At 42.2% G+C, this 23,201-nt stretch overlaps 1 long non-coding RNA gene across 1 annotated transcript in view; it reads left to right on the top strand.

Annotated features, from left to right (window-relative positions):
- Nucleotides 1–18,178, top strand: part of LOC129416802 (uncharacterized) — a 342,254-nt gene extending 324,076 nt beyond the window's left edge. Inside the window, exon 8 of the long non-coding RNA XR_012372153.1 lies at nt 16,487–18,178. This is a non-coding gene — a long non-coding RNA (uncharacterized lncRNA). The remainder of the gene's footprint in view (nt 1–16,486) is intronic.
- Nucleotides 18,179–23,201: the final 5,023 nt, after the last annotated feature.

The raw sequence follows: 23,201 nt of genomic DNA, 5'->3' as shown, positions 1-23,201 counted from the left end.
AATGTATGTGTATTTGTTCACAGCCACTTACGATATTAGCTGTTGTCAACGGCTGCGCGGAAAGGGACATTTAACGTGTAGGTCTGAAAAACTCGCATGTGATCATAAATGAATTTATAAACTACATTTATAAACTCGAACCTTTGATATAGTCCCTATCCCTCCCCTGCAGAATAAAAGTATTTACTTTCACTCAGAGACGACAAGTTGTGCTGCAATTGTACAAAATAATTCATTAGCGTGCCTCTTAAAAGCAATCCTCCTCTCTTCGAAACTATAAAAATATAGAATCGGTCATATTTGCATAAAGTAACGAAAACGTATCATATATTAAGACGCATAAAACACTGGCTTTGTTTTTGTTTCTCTGCAAATAAGGTGTGGTGCAATTAACAGACACATATATATAAGGCTCATAAGGCAGTTCAAAGCTGTGTCTCTTTCTCGATGTCTCTCCATATCTGTTTATCTCTCTGTTTTTCATTTACATCATACATTTGCCTACCTCCGACAATGCTCCCCTCCCTTAAACTCTCACTCTCTCTTTCACTCTCTCTTTCCTCCCATTATGAATAATGAACTTGTCCTCCTATGATCAGGCCTATTGGGGATTTCCGCTGCGTGTGTCAGGGCCTGTCTAATGGATTGCTGTATGCTAATTTAGCTAGAGGATGATGGGCAGTTCTCTGCTGGGGTCACCGGTGAAATAAAAGAGCCCTTTGTGAGAGTCTGAGCCATGTGCCTGTGACAGACCAGCGCAGACCTTCAGAGTCTTCTTTTCAACTTGTGCACAGCTATCTGGAGAAGAAAGGACAATGGAAAACAACAGGCTATGTCAGTATTGATTTAGGGAGGGATGTGTGTCTTGGTGTCCTAGACCTCTGTAAACTCATTCAGTGTGTGCGTGTGTAGGTTTGCGACCGCTTTCGGTCGTCCGCAACCTTCAAACATACTCGTGGATACTTTTGAATAAGCCACTTCCATGCTCCGCACCCCAGCTTAAGTCTCGCTGGCCTGTTTCCAAGCCTCAGTCCATCAGCCATTAGGCCATTAATGAAGTAACTTCACATTGTTATTGACTGGCTTGTCAGTAGCCCTGCCTGAGCCCTTAATAGGAGTCATTGGTCTTAAGTTAAAAATGGGCTGAAGGAGGTAGACGAGGCCATGCGTAGCATCTCAAGTGCCCCGCAGAGGTGAGCAGCAGCGAGCCCATGCAAATGATCTGGTGTGCGAGCGGAGAAAACCTCCTATCTGGACAGATGAAAAATTCTGCCGTTCAGGCATTGGATCACAAACAAATTAGATTATAAGCAGTGGAGCGATGTTTTGACTAAGGTTTTTTAATTTTGTTAATGATAACGAAAAGAAACATGATAACACTTTACAATAAGGTTGTATTTGTTAAAGGGCACCTATTTGATTGCTAAAAAACAATGTTATTTTGTGTATTTGGTATAATCACAATAGATTTGAAAAGCAGCTAATCTCTACGTTGTGATTGGCCTGAATATCTCTGGCATCTGCCGAAAATGTGACGCTCCTTACCATGTTTGAAAGATTTGTGGCTAACAGGAGTTAACTTAGAGGCTGTTAGTCCAAAGCGGGAGGAATTATCATATTTTCGGTCTATAAGCCAGGCTTGGCACAATTCAGAATTGAATTGAGAATGACTCCTAAATTCCAATTCAATTCTTGAATTTGAATTGATGTCAAAAACAGGATCTAGAATTACAATTTGAATTTGAATTAAAGGAAGCAGAATTGCAATTCAATAGAAATTCAAAGAAATTCATATACATATTATAAAGTAAGTAAAGTGTTAAAAATGAAGCTTTCAGTATATGTCAGAATTGTATAACATATTCTATTATATTAATTTAAATATATTATATTAATTCAAATTCCAATTCATGAATTGAATGGAGGCCAATTCTGAAATTCTGAATTGTGCACAAGCCTGCTATAAGCCGCGGTTTTTTTCATAACTTGGCTGGTGCTACGTTTTATAGTCAGGTGTGCCTTGTAAGTCAGTATGAATTAATTTTGACATTTATGAGGCAAGAGACAACATTACCGTCTACAGCCGCGAGAGTCCGCCATATGCTGTTTCTGTATTTATGTAATTCAATGGATTCAGTAATGTGGAATGACAAGTATGCGAACTTCACGCTAGTTGGCTTGTTCGGTTAATTAAGACTATTCAACCTTCCAGGGAAGTTCTGTATGCTATGGTTTATCGTTTAAATAACTGATAATATTACTTTTAATGTACAGACATCTATTCAGCCTGCTGTTCTGTCTGCTATTGTTTCGTTGAATAACTTGCCTTTCCAGATTAAATGTCTGTTCTTCGGCTTGGATTTTGTAAAATAATTTTCTAAGTAAATGCGACGTAGAGTCTACTGTGACTTATATATGTTATTTCGTCTTAATGACGCATTTTTGATTGATGCGGTTGAGCACGGTATGATAATGTCGGTCTTGTCTACATCACCAATCCCAGGAAGAAAACTGTTGCCTACAATTCGTGTGTTTATTGTAGTTCAAGAAAAGAGATTTACGTTGGGGACGATAACTCGCGTCGTCATTTACTTTGGGGTTTGTACCTTTTGCATATCGTTAACATGTACTAATACACACTTACAAACCAAAGTAAATTTAAAAACGTGAATCGGACAATAGGTGCTCTTTAACATTACCAAAGGCATTAATCCTTGTTAATGTTAGTTGATATCAACATAAATTTTATATAAGTTCATTGTGCTTTAACTACTGTTAACTGTTACAACTTTTGATTTAAAAAATGTTTAGCAAATTATTAATACATTAAAGATTAATCATTGCTGTAGAAATAAAGGCTGTAACTGATATGTTATTAATCTATACCTAATATTAACAAATACAACCCTAAAGGGTTACCAGAAAAAAATTGAGGATAATGTTTTTAGTTTGCTAAATGTATTGCTCTTGAATTTTTACATTTTTATAATAGTTTCTTGATGGAAGGTTAATTTGCTAGAGTATTAAAGATATATCTTTTTTTAAATATAGCTTTTTTGTTTTAGGTTATAGAGTTCATTCTACATATAACTCATCACAGAAATGATTTAAGAGGTTAGGGATGAGACTGGAGATATGAGATGTCCCTTTGGAACGGTCTGCCATTAAGTTTACTAAAAATGTCTGATGGTTTTGCCCAGACAGTGATGAGAGCTGTGTCTGAACCGGATCCAAATTTCTGCTATGTGATGCAGTAATGACAGAGAAATGTTGTCATAATTATTGTAATTTCCTTTGATTTAGAAAGTTGGTGTAGTTTTAATTGAGCAGACAAATTTAGCAGTTTCTGGACGGCTGAGTTCAGGGATCTCAAAAGACTTCACCCAGTAACCCAACAGCCCTTCAAAGCTTTTAAAACTTATAATCAAGATCCCTTTCTTTCTTTCTTTCTTTCTTTCTTTCTTTCTTTCTTTCTTTCTTTCTTTCTTTCTTTCTTTCTTTCTAACCTTGCTTCATAACTGCCATAACAATCTAATGCAAGGTAATGTTTTATATGATGTCATATGATGACAACTGTACAAATATGTCTTCCACTTTTATTTTAACCCAAACTGAAACTAGCTTTTTGTTCTCTTGGGCCTTATTTAAATGGTGGCCTTTTCATTCCCAGGAATAGGAATGTATCAGTAAACATGAGACAGTTAGCATGTATTTCTTATTACGAATGATTTGTATGGCCATTTGTCTGTTATGAGTGAACCTGTAGCACATCACAAAGCCATCAAAGCCTCGTTTCCAACCGTACTCATGTAAACAAGCGAAATTGAGTTGAGTTAGTTCCAATCAGAATGTCAGATGAAAGATGTCTATGTTTCTCCCCACAGAGGGGACAAACAATTACCATAGCCGAATTTACAATATCAGGCGTTCCGTGTGATTTTGACGGATACATATTGATAGGTTTCATTTCTGGTATCGGTAAATGACAGTGGTCATGTGTGGCCATAATCTGTGATGAGTTGAGCATTGTGGTAGGCTTTATGGTACTTGTGGGCTTGTGTTGATAGGAAAAGGAGGGTGTTTTTAAGGCAGAGCGAATTAGATTTTCCTATTCTGACTAATAGACTGTTGTATAATATTGCACAATATTCATTCAGCTTCAACTGAAACATTGCACAATAACATGCCCAGAAGCGAGATTTAATAATTGCATTTGGGTTTTGTGATTTGAATGTTGTTTTATGAAAGCATATTGCTACTGCAGTAGGCTTGATTTGATTTAAACAACACCGAAAAGCCACAATACACAGATTGATGTGATAGATTCGAATCTGACTTTTTAACCCCATATGACCGTTAATCATTAGCAAGTTTTGGTATGCAAAAATGATTATGAAATATGGAAATATGATCTTAAATGCTGTTATTTTTATGAAAGGCCAGCTTTGTTTCCCCCAATAGTATTGAGTCACTTAAAATTGGTTGTGACTCAGCTGACTGAAAACTCGACCTCTGGGCTTTTCTAACAGAGCTGTCTGTGTAAGGAAAATCTTAGTTATATGGAAAGCATAGAGTTTCATTTTCTGTAATTTCTCACCTTAGGGTCTACTTCTGTTTTAGCCTGTTCAATTTTTCCAAAAAGTTTTTTCAAAGTTGAGATATGACACTAACAACTGAATAATTGTAGTGGTAATATAGTACAAGTACTGTGCCATTAGATTTGTTGTTTTGGCAATGGTATGGTGAGCATATATCATTATTTCTCAGTCTCTTTATTAAAATACAATAAAAAATAGAAGAAATTTGTATGAAGTATTAAATTCATAATAAGATTATAAGCTAAAGTGTCAAGTATTTTGAGTGAGCTTCTCTGCACGTGAGCAATAGCAGGGAAATGCAGACTCTCTTAAACCCAAATGAAATAAAAGCCTAATGTTTAAAATCTAATGACTTCAGTCCAGTCAAAAGAATACAAGATGTGTTTAGTGAGGTCACACTAAATACTGACTTTTACGTGAAGAAGCAGTTTTGTTCTGAAAATCTTCTGTTTGTATCTTAATAAAGAAAATATAAAAATATATATTTTGTCTCTCCAGAGTATGTATGTAAAGTTTTAGCTCAAAATACCATATAGTCTTCTCGGGTCCAAAGAAATGTACCTGACCCGAAATGACCCGAATCACTTTATACCTGAACCCGACGTGCATAAATATTTTTTTTTAAAGAAAGACCTGACCCGAGACAAACCGGAGAAAATTAGACCCGACTCTGACCCGAACCAGTTGCATTTTTTTTAACCCGACTGGACCCGAATGTAAACGGCACCAACATGTGTGCAGTCTGCAGCCCCGCACGCTGCAATCAGACAGAAAGAAACCCTGCTTTGTTTGAAGATGACACCCAGTATAACCGCTAAAATGTACATTAACTGACAATTAACCTTCCGCCAGCCACACAGTGTCACAAGCGCTCTTGGCAAACAGAGGAGAGGTTTAAAAAAGGACATTGCACACATGCGAGAGAGTTCAGGTTTTCCGGTCCGTTCGGCAAAAACACATTCATTTTAATTTACCCGAGACCCGATCCCGCTAATAGTATACCTGACCCGAGGCACACGTGAAACTTTTAGACCCGAACCCGATCGGGTCTCGGGTCGGACCTCTGGTTTTCGAATCTTAAGTGGACCCGTGAAGACCTCTAGCTTCTATCAACATAGAAAATGTGAAAAATAACAACAACAACAACAACCCAGAAACTTAGTTTTGGTAAACCATTCCCTGCAAGCATGTGAAAAAATAGGTCATTGAAATTTGGCTCCCCTGTGATGTCAGAAGGGGATAATACCGCCCCTTAATCTGCACTATCCAACCACGACACTGCCATTTAGTGCAGAGATCATCTCATTCGCATTTAAAAGGACACACCCAAAACGGCACAATTTTGCTCACACTACAAAGTGGCAATTTTAACATGCTATAATAAAATATCTATATGATATTTTAAGCTAAAACTTCACATGTTTGTAACACCTGCAAGAAAATGTTGTTTAAACACAAATAATTAAATAACATTCTGTCTATATACTTAAGGTGGATATTGTTTATATATCTGCCTATAGATATTCACACATTCATCCATTCATGATGCTTTATCTAACCATCCTTGTATTAATCATCAATGCATATAAATAGATTTAAAAGGGCTGCACAAAAAAAAGACAAACAATTATAATTGTGAGTTATTTCCCCTGATATTGTATTAACAGTTATCATTTTGATTAATAGTATTAACATTAATTTCATTTAATTATCACTGTATACCTGAGGCTTAATTATAACACTGTGTTACAACTAACCCCGCTGTGTAAAAATGTTTCAATCCCAGCTATCAGTTACTGACATGTTTCAAAATGCTGTTATGTGTTAGGTAACAAGTGATTAAAATAAGGTTGGATTTTGTGACTTAGGCTACACACCCAACACAGAAATCCAATTCCATGCCTCTTTGTTTAATATCTTAACTGAAACAGATTAAAACTTTTCACAAACTCACAGCAGATCATCTTTTGACAGAAAGAGAAAAAGTCCAAAAGCACAGATTGCTCGGCCCTGTATAAATATGTAAAGTACTCGTGTTATAATTAACCCCCCGTTAGTTTGTGCCCCGCTCACCCCTACATGTCTAAATTTAGTCAGTGCATTAAACAGAAAAGTATCCTGTTCTCTGTCTCTCCCCTATACTTTCCATACTCTCAATAGGAAGTGTCAAAAAAGAATATGGTAGTGCAGCAGTGCACATGTTCTCGTCACTGGACATAAACATACCCAAACAACACACACATGAATAGTGTGCAAGTTTACCTGTCGCTCTCAGGATGTATTTCTGTACCTTATCACCGTGCCGCAGTGGAGGAGTGCTGAGCAGACGCAGGCCTGAGGGCTCAGTGTATCTACGGCAGCTCGTTCACCCTCTGTTGCCTGAATGAGAAATGTGCATCTCTTCCAGCACTGACAACAAACCACGACTGCATGTCCCTAGCAAAATAAAGCTCTCTCACTCAGTCAAGATAAAGACTGTGGGGTTTGCTTCTCTCTCTAGCGCTCTTGCAAAACCTAGTGAGCTGCTTTGACACTTATAAGTTTCCTAGCTGAAATGAAACCTCATAAGTGACTGATTTGGAATGCTGTGTATAGGCAGTACCTCTGCATACATAAACAACCAACCACACGAGTACCACTACAGGTATTAACTGTGTTTTTGGCAAAAAAAAGAAAAAAAATATTACTGTTATTTTCTTAAACATGGCTACTGTAGTAAACAATTGTTAATTTTCTTAGGATAAAATATTTAGCATACACAAAAATTAGTTTTTAAACATTTTTACTTTTATATTTTATTTTGTTATATTTTATTTGTTATTTTGTTGCAGTGCATTCTGGGATTGTCTTGTCCACAAAGCAATCCTATGTCCCCAAAGCATTAGAATGTGGCACTATAATGAAGTTGTGTACCCTTTAGAGCCGCCTTTGATGTCTTAAAATGCTACCTTTATAAACAGCTCACTGGATTTTGCATCTGTGTGTATGTGTGCACATGTATATATTTAAACACACTCCATTTCCTTATTTTCCCCCCTCTCAAGGTTACGGTCATCTTTTATACTGTGTTATAAAAAGGTTCAGCCTGATGGAGATGTTCAGCGTTATTTTGTAATTAGAGCGTAATCCTCCTCTCATTGCGTGTGCTTATTGGTAGACGCTCTCTGCATGCAATTGTAATAATGTGATGAAAATGTGAATAATAGCCTTGCATCTCAAGGTAGCGTAATTATTTGAGACGGCTCTATTGAAAGACAGAAATATTCCTGTTTGATTGTAGCTACACCTGTTTATAATATTACCACAGGTACTTTTAAAAGAAAATTCCTCGAGCGAATGTTTACTTTGATTACCTCAGCATTTGTTTGTGTACAACCTGTCTCGCTAATGAAAGAGGTTCGGATTGTGCAACCGCACTTTTGCATATACTGCAGTTGTTAGTGGCCTAGTTTCAAGAGCAAAGACGAAACACAAAGTCCCTTTAAAAAGGAAAATAAATAAATAAATAATATTTGACAAAAGTTGAAGGCGGCAGGGACATGAGAAGGTAAAAAAGGGAAAGGTTAGTTGGGTGGCCTTTATAGATCTTTATGTCTGTTGAGGGGATCAGCAAGCCGAGGCTGATGAACTTCACTTTCTATTAGTGGCCATGGAGAGGATGTTCTCTCCCCACCGATCAATAGGCTGAAGGACAAGAGTGTCAGAAAAATGAGAGACCCTTCTCTTTCTTGGCAGGGCGGTCTCAGAACGGACGGCGAGGAACTGAGTGCCAGAGACCCTTAGTCCCTCTGGAGTGGCTTTGAGTGAGGGAGCCATTTTGGAGGGGGTGGGGGGCGAGGAGGCACTCTCATCATTCGCTGTGTTCCTGTTAACAGTAAAGAGAGGATATCTAAACTCCAGCAAAAGACCTCTTTCAGAAACCTTTGCTGTACAACTGGAGGTGGATTTCTTTCATCTTCTGCTCACACTGCAACCAAGCAAATAAATTAAACAAACCTAAGAAGCAAATGTTTATTTTTCACGTTATTTTGTATGTGCACTTACACTGTACTTACCCCCAAAAAAAATACAGTCCCTCCAGATTTTTTTGGGTGATTTTTGCATTCAAAATGATTAAGCAATTTCCAAAAATTAGTGGAAAAATTATATTTTTTTTCTAAGTAGGATACCATAAATGATTGCCCGATATTGAATTAATAGTAAAAAGTATTTTTATTCATTAAATAGTTTATTAAACATGTAATAATAAAATAAAAACAGAGAAACAAATAAAAATAGGACAAATACAACAAGAATGCTTGAAACTGCGGATAAGTGGTGGTAAAAATACTTGTAACTTGAAATTAAATAGTATAGTATAAAACCCATACATGTAGATCAGGAATGTAAAATAAAGTGTTATTTTATTTATAAAACAGATACAATATACATATAAAGAGTTTGGTTCCAAAACGCAATAAATCCATTTTGACTGTAAAAATGTGTTTTTTATACCAAGAAAAGTGACAAGATGAAAACCACTATTTTCTGTTACAGACTTTCACATAGCATCTTTAAATTATAAAAACATAAAAAATTCAAAGCGTCGCCATTGTTGTTTAAAATGTGTGGAATGGTGCGCTGTGATTGGTTTAGCGGATTTATTGCATTCTGCAGAGAGGGAGAACTGACGTTTATCGCGTTTTGGGAAAAAAGGGAGAAAAGATGACAGAATAACACGGCGAATATCGGATTTTGCATAAAATTAAGAATTTACGTTTTAATACTGACCTGATACAATACTGATTTTGGTGGCAACTATTTGTTTAAAATGTTGTATATCGCGTTTTGGAACCAAACTCTTCATATACATATTTGTTACAAAGGCTCCATATTTAGACTCGCTGGACAGCATCCGCCCATATGAACAAACATCATAAAAAAGATTATTCCATCAGCGCCCGATTCGGTGACAGCTTCTGTGCTTTCAGGGCTGCAGGTTACCGTTTTCTTCCGACCCTGGCTGCGTCTATTCAGCCTCTCCATTTCACACAGGCAAATTAAGCACTTCCCCTATCCCGAAAAGCCTGCTATCCCTTCACAAATGCTGAATATGAAATTAGCTTCAAACTATTGAGAGGCGGCACAGGATCATTTCACACTGAAAGTAAAGGTGTCCCTTGTATTTCCCAAATGCAACTGATTTCGACCATGAAAAGGAACAAGAAAGCAAAAGAGGGGAAAGTGTTCTGCCTTTTGTCCTGACTGATTCTCTGTATTTTTCTGTCCCATTTTTTCTCTCTCCGTTTCTCTCTTTCCTTCGAGAGGCGTCTGCGAAGCAGGTTTGGATGTAACCAAAATGATCTTTAGACTCTCATATGTGGGTTTACATTAAAAAACAACAACATTAATTTCCATAATGCATTCTAATGGATTAGGGGGCTGTTTGTAAGGGGAAGGTCAGGGTTATGGTTTTAGTCAACACAGCAACCTACCTGACAAGAGCTATTATGTTAATACCCGTTACAAGCCATGGAAATAAAATGCACATAATTAGCTATTTCAGCCATGATCTCATTTATTTGGCAGCGTACCTTTATGCTCACCCCTGGCCTCTCATTTCATATTATGAACCATCAACGGGGCCAAAGATACATTATCATTTGTGATATCAGATGACAGCTCAGACACAGTGACTGTATGTGTGTGTGTGTGTTTGTGAACATGAGGGGGGTGTTGAGTTTATGTTTGAAAAATGTGCTGTAGAACAGACCAATTAAACGTCTATTTGATGGGGGCAATAGTTCAATCTGGCAAACTATCTGAAACATTTAGAGGCAGATATAGGAAGGCTTTGTCAGTGTGCCATTTACTCTCTCTTAATGAGCTGGACCTAATGGAAAGGCTTTTATGTTTGAGTGTGCTGTGTTGTAAACATATGTGGATCGGTTACATATATTTTGTGTTCATGGCTGTGTGAATTAACTGTATAAATTAAATAAAAGACTCCATCGAAGCATACTGCCCACATCTTGTACAGTGTAAATAACAACTTGCTTTCAATATGAGCAAGTTGTCTAAAAGATGATGTTTTTCTAGCACTAGCAAAACAGTGCCTTGAGAAGGTTTCGTTGACCCTTCCCGCCTCTTTCGCAGACAAATGGTCCCACCTTGAACATTTTTTTAACAGGTGTCAGGCTGGTCGAGATGCTAACTGAATGTTTTTAGGGTGCTTTCACACCTGCCTTGTTTAGTTCGGTTGAATCGTACCAGAGTTCGATAGCTCACTTTGGGTGGTTCGTTTGGGCAGATGAGAATGCAGCAATCGAACTCTGGTGCGCACCAAAAGCGGACCAAACAAGCGGACCGAGACTACCTTGAAGAGGTGGTCTCGGTACGTTTTTAAACTAACTCTAGAGCGGTTTGTTTGTGGTGAGAACATGTTCCGAGATTTAACCGACCTAACTGCAAAAGTATACTGCACATTTTGGACTAAACCAGCTGCCGTAGTCACCTGCGCAGTGCATTAGCGGATGAGGAAGTGTTTGTTGACAGTCTCTATTAGCAATATTAGCACAATGACAGATCGCGGACATACCGGGAGTTGTGAGGAGGTGCGGGCGGAGCCTCAGAAATTTGGTATCTTCGCCATTTGTAGTGAATTAAAATGTTGTTTTTGCAGCATCTGCAATTCATTCTGGAAATGAACAGTTTGTTTATACAAACTATGTATAACAACCACGGATATAATTACAGCGCACAGCCGTCTGTTCACAGTGTCTGCCGTATTTTTCTTCTTTTTATTTACTTCCGGGGTTCCATTGGAATTTTGCGAACATTGATTCTGACCAATCGAGAAGCAGTTTAGGAAAAACGTTCAAATACATGTGGCCAATGAGTGATGTGGATCTTATCACATGACAGAATTTTGGTTCGTTTCAACTGGTGCGGATCAGAGCAACATTGTACAGCATGTACAATGTATCATTTTTTGCTTTTGGTCCGGACCAAATGACCCGAACTACAGATGTGAAAACACCCTTAAATACCACAGAGTCAGATTAAAAATGTTACGATGACATACGCCTGCAAATAATTGACTAGTGGCTTACAATTAGTTAACTTACACCGTAAAAAATATTTTCAGGCCAATGATATTACGCAGTGCCCGAAAATAGTCCCCTGCCATTGAAAGTTACTAAGGGGACTATTTTCCTCCTGCAGCCATGTTACAGCAGCAATGTCCTTGATTATTACGCAAGAATGAGAGTATATGAGAGCCATATATGCCTAGAAAATCCCAACTTTTAATTTTCTATCAGTCTTAGTACACGATGTAACAACAGAAGAGTCAAGTTTTAAATAGGAAAAATATTTTTTGTGCGATGCTAATGGACTAATCAGATTCAATGTATTGTGCTAAGCTATGCTAAAAGTGGTAGCGCCAGACCCGGAGGTCAGCTGAAAGGATTCCAAAACGGTAAAAATCAAATGTTTAACTCTAGGGGAGCTGGAAAATTTTTATATTTAAAAAAAACGTGTCCCTTCAAATGTTTAGGTAAATTATCTTTAAAATTTCAACTTTATTTAATATATTGTATTTAATGTATTTAATATTTTGACCATAGTGAGTTGCTATAACTTAAGGAAATAAGTTAAGCAGTTGCTTAACCATTTTTTTAAGTTTGTGTAAAATAAAATAAAAATAAAATAGGAAGTTGAAATTACTTGTAAAGCCAATTTCATTTCTGAAGCTTGGAATGAAAACAAAAACATTTTAACACTAAAAAATTACGAACTTCAGTTTAAGGTCACTGCCTGAAAACAAACAAATTGAGTTGAAAATCCACATAGCTGACTGTGATTAAATCAGAGACCATCTACAAGCATGATACTGGGCATTTTTTCTTTGTTAATTTCGCTTTATTAAACATTTCTCTTATTTGAAGACGCCAGTCTGCCAAGAACATGCTCTTGCTCCTTTGAACTTGGCAAAAACCTTTTCCTCAAGCATTTATATTTAACCTTCAGAACAAACTTCCGTTCCTCTTGTGGTCTGCGCTAAACTGATTTTCGTTTTAATTAATGCTCTAGATGACCACAGCAGCTCCTGAAGTCTTCCATTAGAGGTCTTCTAAATGGGCCCGTAGAGAAAATAGGGAGATCCACATGTAGCGGCCAAAGGCCTGCAAGCATGCGTTCACATACATATACAGTTAAGAGAAGGCATGTTCATATGCAAAAAAGACACCCACACACATCGTAATTGCCGAACAGGGCAGATTCATGGTTCGTTAGTCCTTAAATATGGTTTTGACCAGTGCATTCCTCAACATCCAAAATGCACAGGGTGCTTTCTAATAAACTCCAGCTTGGGCAGCGCTCCAGATGGGGGTTAGGAGAGAGGAGCACTGATGGTGGTAAGTGGTTTCACTGGAGACAGCCTACCCCTTCATCCCCAGCCAGTAGAAAGCTGGGTGTTAGTCGACTTGGCTGCAGTCTACACTTTGGGTTTCAGCCACATTTTCTCAGTGCCTCTGAGTTTGTTTTTTATATCCTTGCTGCCCATTTCCTACGAAACTCAACCTGGGGTTTAGGGTTCCTTTCTAGCCGGATGTTTGTACCCCCGGCAAGAGCTTGCTCTCGCTCCTTTTTTCTCGTTTTCATTTAAGCTGTTTCTTTCATCTCTCACACTTTCTTTCTCTCTCACACACACACATGCATAAAGCACAGACCCACTGTGGTTTCCCTATGGTCATTCCTGGACCGTGTGTGGAACGGCTCAGACTTCACTGCAATTACAAGAATACCTGCCTGTGCTCCAGGCTGCTTTTGTTTTTCTTTTACAGTTTGTGTGTCGTCTCTGTAGTGTAGCTTTCTGTGTATTTACAGAATGAAGCATGAGAGGAAAAATCACATGTGAGCTGCTGCACAGTACAGATGACTGATAAAAAGTTAGGTTTTATGTGTGTGTGTGTGTGTGTGTGTGCACGCAAATAGTCGATGATGAAAAATATATAACGTCAATTTTACCTGCTTGCTCCTTATACAGTCTCCTCATTATTCATCACAATCATGTCACAAAAATATTATATTACCCAGAAATAAAATAAAAAAATACATCTTTTTCTATATCTTGATATAGATCATTGATAATCATGACATTAGTTTGGATACTAATTGAAGTAACTCTTTTGACACACTAACCCTTGACGCACCCTCCCATCTCTTCACCCGACCCTTCAAACCTTTCCTCTCTTCTCTGTAAGACCCCATTTCTTTCGTCCCTGCCTCCATTCCTCCATTCTCTGTCCAGTCTTTAGAGAGACGGACAGCCATTCTTCCTCATTGTCTTTGACAAAGAATGGGGACCATAGATTGGTTCCCCTTTTAATATGGCTGCTTTTTATGCCCAATTCATCCAAATTAAATTGGTCACAACCCACCTGGTGTTGCCCTGTCTTCAATGTGTCTCATGGATCATTCAAAGCCTCTCCAGCCAAACTTCACAACCTCTGCTGACCTCGTGTCTTGCAAGTCTGTGGCTATTGTCGTATGCCCAATAAAGGATGGCATCCTCAACAGCAATGGTGTGCACAGAGACGAGCAGCAGGGGTCTGAGTCTCTGCCCCTTTCAATTCACACTGAAAGTACCCCTCTTGTCATATTAGTATGATAATAAAAATAATAAATTAAATATTATAATAAAACATAACTTTTGTTTGATATGTTATATAATGATGTTAAAATATTACAAAATATTATGAATAAAGTTAAAGGGTTAGTCCATTTTCTTCAAAAAAATCCAGATAATTTACTCACCACCATGTCATCCAAAATGTTGATGTCTTTCTTTGTTCAGTCGAAAAGAAAGTATGTTTTTTGAGAAAAAACATTTCAGGATTTTTCTCATTTTAATGGACTTTAATGGACACCAACACGTAAAAGATTTAATGCAGTTAAAATTTGTAGTTTCAAAGGACTCTAAATAATCTCAAACGAGACATAAGGGTCTTATCTAGCGAAACGATTGTCATTTTTGGTAAGAAAAATAAAAAGACGTCATCACGTCAAGAGGTCACGGATGACGTATGCGAAACTACGCCCCAGTGTTTACAAGTGTGGAGAGGACCGTTCCGACGTTTTTGTATGTGCAATGAAACTAATTAATGTCTTTGTGTCCGTTTATTGTTTAAAATGGTCCGCAAATGTGCGTTTGATATTTGTAACAAGTGACCTATCCACGTCATTACGCAATTACTTGAGGTCGCACTGGCTCGTCACACAGCCGGAGGAAGAAGAGAAGTTGTGGTTTAAAAGTGCATATTTTTTATTTTTCTTCCCAAAAATGACAATCGTTTCGCTAGATAAGACCCTTATGCCTCGTTTGGGATTGTTTAGAGTCCTTTAAAAATTGCGTTGAAACTGCAATTTTAAACTGCATTACAACTGTTACGTGTTGGTGTCCATTAAAGTCCATTTAAATGAGAAAAATCCTGGAATGTTTTCCTCAAAAAACATAATTTCTTCTCGACTGAACAAAGAAAGACATCAACATTTTGGATGACATGGTGGTGAGTAAATTATCTGGATTTTTGTTCAAGAAAATGGACTTATCCTTTAAACTGTTAAGCGTCGCCGCTTAAGTTTGCATCAATATTGTTGATGTAAATTTTAATCTATCACTACAAACTATATATCGTTGGAAAAGTCTAAGCCTCCAGAATAGACATTTCAACAGTGTTTTATAAAATAAATTATGTAGGGAGAGTAATTGATTCATTTATGAAGAGAGTGTGCCTCAAAAAATTTATTTTCTGCTAAATGTCACTGTCCAACCAGCAGGACGACTACAGTTACTTCAATGTTTGCATATGAATTCTTATCTAATCATGACAAACTGTATATTGTTTGAAAGCTCCAAGAGTGTAGATTTAACTCAATAGGGTGGGGTGACGCTTAAAAGGTTAATATAGTAAACAGCTACAAACTTCATCCTCATTCGGTATTATTTTTAGCAACAGATGTAAACAGCTTTCAAATGAAAAAAAAAATACTTCATAACTTTTTTGTGTTAATCTAAAACAATTGTGATTTATTGTTTTCTAAATAAAGTTGTCCCATGTAAATAATAGTACAGTATGTGAAAATATAACCTTGATATCTTTCATACTGACTGACTAAGGCCGTGTTAAAAATATAATCAATGTGAATTCAATCATATAAAATACTGAGGCAAACCAAGCTGGTTATGTAACTTTTATTTGTACTAATTCATTTAATGCCTGTTTTCATGTCCTCCTGCCCTTGTGGCCCTCTGTGCACACCACTGCCCATAGGCTGGCCTAAACTTTCTAAAGGGTCACCTTTAGACCATTAGTGGAGTGTTATTCCCCCTCAACCAAACCCACGCAAATGGGAGCTTTTAATCACCATCCTCTCCGTCTCTCCCACCTCCCTCTCTTCCGGAGAGAATGCCTCTTGTCTTTTGGGTCTTAGTCATGCCATGTCCTAATGCGCCTGGATCCTCGCAGACGGCCATAATGCGGCTCTCAATGCTGTTTATTAGCCAGATCCATTTGCCACCACAAGTCCGCCCCCCCACCACCGCCACCATCACCCCAGCCCTGCCACTACGCCCACTTTCATGCTCCCTCCCACCGTCTTTTGTGTGCTGCCATATGAATGCACTTTGATGGTTTATAATTATGCCTGTCCTTTTGACACAAGGATCCACGGCCTGCCCTTGTTAAGCCAGTAATTAGCCTGTCCTCCTTATTTATTGAGAAAGTACAAATTATCCTTTCTAGTGGGCACTGGCCATTCCCCGCTCGCTCTGGTTCCACTCTCTCTCTCTCTCATTCTCACTGTTTCTCTCTCTCTCTCTCCATTCTCCTTGTGTCCCTCAGCACTTTTGATAGGCTGAAAGCAGCTGCACTAAAGCAAGATAAAGCTGCACCATCAGGATGATGAAGAGCGTGGATGGAGAGGCGCTGCGCCGAGCACAAAGGCCGCAGAGAAGCTGCGACAGTGGCGTGAGGACAGCTGAAGAATGCAGCGCCGCTCCAGGATGAATAGCTCTCATTTGTGAATATACAGATCTGCCTGGAGGAGGGTGGAAAGGGGGGAGAAATGAGAGGGGTAAAAAAATCTACAGGTCACAGAAAATAAAGTTTGGAGGCCAAAGCCAATAAAAAGCATGCAGTGCAAAAATATATACTGTATAATACTTATTTTCAAGGTCATAATTTTTTTCCTATGTTTATTATTGTAGCATCAGGGTTTTAATAAGGCCATTTCTTGACTAAATGTTTTTTTTTATTCAAATAGTACTAAACTGAATAAAAAGATTTTGTGGCTCAGTCCTTTACAAATATTTTTTATTGCTTTATGTGTGAGAGATAAGACTTGTTTGCCATTTCCCCTACTTGTCTCATAGATGGCAACTTAACTGTGGCCCATACTTGGTAATAGTCTGCTCCCATATCTCAAGTTCTGCCCAATTTTGACTCAACTTTTCAACTCTCTGCATGATCTATAAATGTAGCACGGGTTGCCTGTTCTTCCCCCTAAAGATCTGCATAAAATCATATTCACTGTTCTGTCTGTAAATACTGTCCGTTTTTCCTTGTTTCTCAGCCTTTCAAGAGATTAGCTTTTTTAAATAGGTCTGGAATATTAAGCTGTGACCCCCTGTTGTCCCGTTCCCTCCTCGGCCCACTCCATGTCCTCCTTAGCCTGAACAAAACCCATTTGCTCTAGTACGGCAGGAAAACTGTATTCAGGTGGTCCCCTCCTCTCCTAACACAGACCTCTGCCTCGGTAAGAGCCTCCCTATCAATAGAGATGTAAATAAGTTCAGACAGTTGGCAGACCTTTGTCTACATCTTACATTTGAGAGGCATCACAAGGGTCTCTTTTAGTTGGGCTGAGATTTTTAATCTTTTTAGTTTCAGTGTTCAGGGAAAACAACACGCTCTTTCAGACTAAATGGCAAGGATTAGCAGTCACACTTGTGCAGTCTTGGTCAAGTTTGATCTCTTTTTCGGAGTTTTTTTTTTAACTGTGCATTTTTAAGTTAAGCATAACAGGAATTTGTTTATGGAAGCAGTTATATATGTCCGATATACATTTGGTGTAATATTTTTTGTTTTTTGGGAAAAGATCAAGAGCTCTTCAACTGGTCATATTCTCTATAGTTTATACAAGTAAAAATAAACGTAACCAATAGTATAACTCTTTGCAAATATGTACTTTGTACCTAAACTAAGTTACCTTTTTGTCAGTGCAAGGAGCTATATATTTTTAAATAAATGGTTTGTTCACCTTACTCACTGACATGTTACCCGACTCTTCACTACTGTATATGCTTTTATGTGAAAGATGTGGTTTTGTGACATCACAATGCAACATCTCTGTGTTGTTCATGGCATGACCTGGGGTCTCGTTTATAAAGCGTGCGTACACACAAAACGGGGCTGGAAACGTGCGTACGCCAGTTCTTACGCAAAGGTTATCACACTTGCAGGTGATCTGTGATTTATAAAGGGAACATTGCTTTTGCCGTTTGCCATTTGTGCGTACATAGACTTTAAGGGGTGGTTCCCTTTCAGTCGGTCACTACGACGTCACGTCGTGACCGACGAATTGGGAGCTCGCTTAGAGAGACCAATCTGCTTCGAATACTACTAAAACGCCAATGAACTTGGCATTGAGATATTTGCATAATGCTGGCGCCGCCCCGCCAGGTGCGTATATAAGGCGCACGTGCAAATAGGGAAATCAGCTTTTTATCGCTTCGAAAGCCGGCAGTATCTGCTACTGAGAAGCTACTTCACTCTGTTGGGATCGATTGCGGAAGTTGGTTGGACTGGCAGTACCACAGCGGACGCTTCGCAGTATTCCACAGGCTCTGCATCTTTTTTGTTTTGAGTTTAGTGTGTGCGTTGCCTTCCCTGTGCGCATCATCAACTGAGCATCTGAGTGAATTTCCCTAAAAGAGTGATACGAGAGAGCTTTGTGCCTTGTTAAAGGCAGCCACTCTCTCGTATATCCGGACATTAGCGTCCTTTTCAGGATGGCTTTTCGTCCGTGCGATCTTGGATGCGGGAAGTATATGGGTCCGAAGGACGGTCACGAGCGTTGTCTTTCGTGCTTGGGCATCGAGCACGCTGAGGCAGCGTTCGCTGGGGGTAAGTGTTCTCACTGCGAGAACATGTCCCTTGTGGATTTGCGGAGACGGTTGTCTTTCCTCCGGGAAAAACGCAACCCACGTCCGACGAGCTCTGATCGCCGCCACGGTGCGGCTGTGAAGCTCTCGAAGGATGATCTCCGCATCACTGTGCTGAACCGGGCAGGGGATTCGTCCTCTGCCTCTCAGCCTCCTCATCCACAGCCGGTTGATGCGCCGATGGAAACTTCAGAGTCGTGTTCTACGATGTCTGTTGGATCTGTCGTGCCTCCCTCCGGGTCCACGGAGACCGCAGCATCCGAGGGTGGGCCCTCTACCTCTGAGGATCTGGATGTCCTCCCCCCTTCCGGACGGGTCGTGACGCCGGATTTCGATCCAGAGATGGTGGCCGTGCTCTCTCGAGCGGCGGAGACCGTCGGGTTGGAGTGGGTTCACCCCCCACAGCCCGAGCCGTCCCGCCTGGATGATTGGTTCTTTGGAGCTGCCCGGGTTTCACAACCCTCTCCGCCGGTACCTTTCTTCCCCGAGGTGCACGAGGAGCTGACCAGGACCTGGAGGTCGCCGTATTCTACCCGTTTACGGCCGTTTCAGCCCTCCCCCCTCACCTCCCTCACCGATGGAGCCGCTAAGGGCTATACGGGAATCCCCCCCGTGGAGCGGGCGGTTGTGATGCAATTGTGTCCGGCCACCGCTTCCACCTGGAAGGATCGCCCAGCCCTCCCCTCCCGTGCTTGCAGACAGTCTTCCGGTTTAACGGGGGCTGCCTATCATGCATGTGGAGAGGCGGCTTCAGCCCTGCACGCTATGGCGTTGCTGCAGGTCCACCAGGCCAAGGCCTTGAGAGATCTGCACGAGGGAGGACACGACTCGCCTGTGCTTTCGGAGCTCCGGGCCGCCACGGATCTGGCCCTCCGTGCTACGAAGGTCATGGCACAGGCGATCGGTCGTGCGATGTCCACGATGGTGGTCCAGGAACGCCATCTGTGGCTCTGTCTGGCTGACATGACGGATGCAGAAAAGAACAAGTTCTTGGATGCGCCCGTATCCCAGGCAGGCCTGTTCGGCGAGTCGGTGGAGTCGTTTGCCCAGCAGTTCTCCGCCGCCCAGAAGCAGACGGAAGCGATCGCTCAGATCATGCCCCGGCGCAAGCGACCTGCATCTCGCCCCCCAGCACCGGCGGCCCCGTCTGCTCCTCGCCGAGGGCGCCCTCCGGCGGCTGCCTCCGCCCCCCCCGCTAGAACGTCTTCTAGACCACGGAGAGGGAACAGCCGTCGGCAGCCCGCCCCGCCCGCACCACCCGCTTCCCGTGGCAAACGGAAATCGAAGCGGCCCTGAGACGGGCGACCTGGAGTTGGATGGGATCACTCTACGGGAGACGGTGACGGCACCGCTCCTTCCACCGGTAGAGGGCCGGGTGGAGAATCTTTTGTTTCGTTTTGTTTCTGTTCCGCCGGCTTCTCAGCCGGCACCCACAAAACCACAAAAAGAGTGCATTCCTATTCCTTCTCCAGGTCTCCAGAGGATCGAGAGAGATGTGAGCGGGCAGTCAGATGCTCTTCCTCCCTCTCCTCTGTCGCCAGTGGGTGTTCTGAGGAGTTCGAGCTCTCCCCTTCGGAGACCGGACCACCAACAACCCCTTCGGAGTCTGCGTCCTCAGCTGAGGAGACCGGACGACCGTTTACCTCAGCGGGCTCAGGTCAGTGTCACACACACACATACTGTAGATGCTTATGCTGTCACGGCAGACGCACCGGCAGTCCCGCCTGTCCCGCCTCGCTGCCCCGCCGCGGGTACACCGGTAGTGCCGTTAATTCCTCTCGTACGGTCCCTGGGGGCTTGGCTTCAGCTTCCCAGTCCGTCTCGTTGGGTTTTACGCACGATCCGCCTCGGTTACGAAATTCAATTCAATCGGCACACTCCCAAATTTGCGGGCATACGTTTCACCACGGTGAAAGCGTCCGTTGCACATGTACTGCGTGCAGAGGTCGAAGTCCTGCTGGCGAAGGACGCGATCGAGCCGATCCCTCTTACCGAGATGAGATCGGGTTTTTACAGCCCGTATTTCATAGTACCCAAGAAAGGCGGCGGGTTACGACCGATTTTGGATTTGCGTGTCCTGAACAAATCTCTTCAGAAGAGGTCTTTCAGGATGATTACACCGAAACAAATTTTCAGTGCAATACGCCCCCAAGATTGGTTTGCAGCGATAGACCTGAAAGACGCGTACTTTCATGTGTCCATTCTCCCTCGTCACCGACCGTTTCTCCGGTTTGCGTTCGAGGGGCGGGCATACCAATACAAAGTACTACCGTTCGGGCTGTCTCTCTCTCCCCGTGTGTTCACGAAAGTGGTAGAGGCGGCGTTAAAGCCCCTCAGAGAGAGCGGTGTTCGCATTCTGGCTTACCTCGACGATTGGCTTATAATAGCGCATTCTCGGCGGACGCTGTGCGAACACAGAGATCTAACACTTCAACATCTCGCCCGTTTGGGTCTTCGGGTCAACTGGGAAAAGAGCAAACTCTGCCCCACGCAGAGGATCTCTTTTCTCGGTATGGAACTGGACTCGATCGATTTATCGGCGCGTTTAACAGAAGAGCGCGTCCAATCAATTCTGACTTGCCTCAGTTCATTCCGAGGGAAGAATGCGGTCCCTCTGAAACAATTTCAGAGACTCCTGGGGCGTATGGCAGCAGCAGCGGCCGTGACACCGCTCGGGCTGCTCCATATGAGACCGCTTCAGCGTTGGCTTCACGATCGAGTCCCGAGGAGAGCGTGGCGCGCTGGCATTCATCGTGTAACCATTACACCTGCGTGTCGCATAACATTCCCCCCGTGGTCAGACCCCGCGTTTCTCAGGGCCGGCGTGTCCATGAGACAGGTCTCCCGGCATGCTGTTGTGCACACAGATGCCTCCGACACGGGCTGGGGAGCCACGTACGACGAGCTCACGGCTTCGGGGGTGTGGACAGCACCCCAGTTGCATTGGCATATCAATTGCCGCGAGTTATGGGCGGTATATCTGGGACTCGTACGCTTCGCTCAGGAGCTGCGAGGGAAGGATGTACTAGTGCGCTCAGACAACACTGCGACCGTAGCGTATATCAACCGTCAAGGCGGTTTGCGCTCTCGTCACCTGTCGCATCTCGCTCGTCGTCTCCTCCTTTGGAGTCAGAAGCATCTGAGGTCCCTTCGTGCCATTTACATACCGGGCTCGCTCAATACAGCGGCAGACGCGCTTTCCCGAGCGGCGCGCCCCGGCGAATGGCGACTCCACCCCCAGACGGTCCAGCTGATTTGGAGGAAATTCGGTCGAGCGCAGATAGACCTATTTGCGTCACCGAACAATACCCATTGTCGCCTGTTTTATTCACTAACCGAGGGCAGCCTCGGCGTGGATGCGTTGGCACACAGCTGGCCGCGGGGCATGCGCAAATATGCGTTTCCCCCAGTGAGTTTAATAGCACAGATACTGTGCAAAGTCAGGCAGGACGAGGAGAGCCTTTTAATGATCGCCCCATATTGGACGACCAGGAATTGGTTTCCGGAACTAATGCTCCTCGCGACAGCCCCTCCCTGGCGGATTCCCCTGAGGAAGGACCTTCTTTCTCAGGGAGGGGGCACATTATGGCACCCGCGCCCCGACCTGTGGAATCTCCACGTTTGGTCGTTGAGCGCGCGCAAGGTTTAAGTGATTTGCCCCAGGCGGTATCTAACACTATTGACGCGGCACGAGCTCCGTCCACGAGACGGGCTTACGCGTTAAAATGGAACCTTTTCGTCACCTGGTGCTCTTCGCAACGTGAAGACCCCAGAGAATGCCCTATTAACATTGTGCTTTTATATCTTCAACAAAGGTTAGATGGTAGGCTGTCACCGTCCACTATTAAAGTTGATATCGCCGCTATATCTGCGCATCACTCACTTATTAACGGCAGATCAGTGGGCCAGCATGATTTGGTTATTAGATTCCTGAGAGGCGCTCGCAGGCTAAACCCCTCGCGCCCTCCTTCTATTCCTCCCTGGGACCTGTCCATGGTGCTGAAAGCGCTACAGAGTCCTCCGTTCGAGCCTTTGCAGTCTGCGAGTCTGAAGCTTCTATCCATGAAGACTCTGACCCTACTAGCATTGGCCTCGGTGAAGAGAATAGGGGATTTACATGCATTCTCTGTTGACGATTCGTGCCTTCAGTTTGGTCCTTCTGTCTCGAGCGTGACCTTGAGACCCAGACCAGGCTACGTGCCCAAAGTTCCCACTACTCCCTTTAGAGATCAAGTGGTGAGCTTGCAAGCATTGCCTTTGGAGCAGGCAAACCCAACCGAGGCTTTGTTGTGCCCCGTACGCGCACTGCGATTCTACGTGGACCGCACGCAAAGCTTCAGGACCTCAGACCAGCTCTTTGTTTGTTATGGTGGCCAGCAGAAAGGGAAAGCTGT

This window comes from Misgurnus anguillicaudatus, chromosome 11, assembly GCF_027580225.2.
Source record: "Misgurnus anguillicaudatus chromosome 11, ASM2758022v2, whole genome shotgun sequence".
In the NCBI taxonomy this organism is placed as follows: Eukaryota; Metazoa; Chordata; class Actinopteri; order Cypriniformes; family Cobitidae; genus Misgurnus; species Misgurnus anguillicaudatus.
Note: the sequence above shows the minus strand (reverse complement) of the source record. Positions and strands in the feature narration are given on the sequence as shown.